Consider the following 2500-nt stretch of genomic DNA (forward strand, 5'->3'; position numbering starts at 1 on the left):
CCACTTTAATTGGATAGGCTATATCAATAGGATCAGTGAAGCAGCACACACTCTCCCATACCAATAAGCCCATGTGTTTTTATTGAATCTGATTAGGCCTAGATTTAGAAAAGTCTGGGACAGGTATTGACGGAGAAGATGACGGAGTAGAAGGCTCCCGGGTGGCGCAGCAGTCTAAGGCACTGCATCTCAGTGCTAGAGGTGTCACTACAGACACCCTGGTTCGAATCCAGGCTGTATCACAACCGGCTGTGATTTGGAGTCCCATAGGGCGGCGCACAATTGGCCCAGCGTCAACTGGGTTTGGCCGGTGTAGGCTGTCATTTTAAATAAGAATTTGTTCTTAACTGACCTGCCTAGTAAAATAAAAGTGAAATAAAAATAAAATACAATTGTAGGGAGAAGCTGAGTTTCTGTTCTCAAACCCCCAACTGTCCCTTTGTCTTTCAGAAAGTATAATAGGTTACATATTAACATTGCTTGCCTTTTAGGGCAATGGATCCTAGGACCTCTAACAAAGAGAGTATGGATTTAATGGCAGGCGTAAACAGCTTTCCTTTGCCAACTGGTAGGCTATTCTAGGAACCATACATGTATGACAGTCAACACAAATCCACAATACCCAGGTAATAGACACTGTATTCCATACAGCATAATTCATTTGGGATAAATTCCTTTGACGATAAAAAAATAGTAAGCCCAAGTGCTACAACACAGGCTGATCCATACCCCTTGGTTTGGCTGCACTCCATTAGTGCTCATACAGACAACACCCAGCTCATCTCACAGTCATATCCACTATCCAACTCCAAGCCCTCCCATATGGCAGTGACCTCCAGAGCCCACCCAAGCAGAGTTCCACCGTCCAGCCGGCCAGTCAGGACTGTGACCTCTGCTGAAGTGGGTTTTTCTACTGTAGCTTCAAAACGAGGATATTAATCATACTCATCAGTGCATGTCTTAAACCCACAGGCCAACGCATGCGCTTAGCGTAGGGCATCCATCACCCTAGAGATGTGCAAGACTGGGTAAACATTTATCAAATGGACTTAGGTCTGTAGAACTGGGGTTCTGTTGAATTGGAAAACTTTTGAAAGTGTTTTCTTTTGTGGTGTAAAATGAAGAAAGAATTGAGAAATATAATAATGAGCCATTTTATTCAACAGACTCAGCATCAACATGGCAGGAAAGCTAAGTGATACCAAGAGACTTCCAGGTCATAAAGACCTCAAAGAAGCACATTTTAGGAATGTGGATGGCACCTTCAGCTTGGAAATGCAAAGACCATATTAAGCTGTTAGAAATGTCTCCAAACCAGTTGAAGAGAGAACATACAGTACCATATCATTCCAGGGTTTTTCTTAATTTTTACTATTTTCTACATTGTAGAATAATAGTGAAGACATCAAAACTATTACATTTCACACATGGAATCATGTAGTAACCAAAAAAAAAGTGTTAAACAAATGAAAATATATTTTATACATTTGAAATTCTTCCAAGTATCCACCCTTTGCCTTGATGACAGCTTTGCTCACTCCTGTTATTCTCTCAACCAGCTTCATGAGGTAGTCACCTGGGATGCATTTCAATTAACAGGTGTGACTTGTTAAGTTAATTTGTGGAATTTCTTTCCTTCTTAAGGCGTTTGAGCCAATCAGTTGTGATGTGACAAGGTAGGGGTGGTATACAGAAGACAGCCCTATTTCGTAAAAGACCAAGTCCATATTATGGCAAGAACAGCTCAAATGAGCAAAGAGAAACGACAGTCCATTAAATGAATTTCTTTGTGTCCCTTTGGGGAAATGTAGTATTGCATATGCGGTTTCAGGCCACTCTGCAAGACAGTTCTCTCCATTCTGTCAACTGTGAGTCATAGAATCTCTCACTACTACTATCTATTCTAATTTGGATCTGTGAATCTAATTTGGATCTGTGAATCCAACTAACATGTGTTTTGTGGAATGTTTGTATGACAAGTCCCTGCATGTGAGAAATGTTTGTTCCCCACACAGCACACTCGGAGAGAAACCTCAGCATAGTGATTTGTCTGTCCAGTGACGTCACTCAAAACAATGATGAAAACCCTTTCCTGTAATAAAATGACCTAGTGGCCTCATGGGTGGAATATTAAAGTTTCACAATTTCATAACTACATATGAACTCAGCAAAAAAAGAAATGTCCTCACTGTCAACTGTGTTTATTTTCAGCAAACTTAACATGTGTAAATATTTGTATGAACATGACAAGATTCAGCAGACATAACCTGAACAAGTTCCACAGACATGTGACTAACAGAAATTGAATATTGTGTCCCTGAACAAAGGAGGGGGGGTCAAAATCAAAAGTAACAGTCAGTATTGGGTGTGGCCACCAGCTGCACTAAGTACTGCAGTGCATCTCCTTTTCATGGACTGCACCACATTTGCCAGTTCTTGCTGTGAGATGTTGGAAGAGTGGGGTAACAAGGCACCTGCAAGTTCCCGGACATTTCTGGGG

Source organism: Salmo trutta, chromosome 29 (assembly GCF_901001165.1).
Source record: "Salmo trutta chromosome 29, fSalTru1.1, whole genome shotgun sequence".
NCBI classification, from domain to species: domain Eukaryota; kingdom Metazoa; phylum Chordata; class Actinopteri; order Salmoniformes; family Salmonidae; genus Salmo; species Salmo trutta.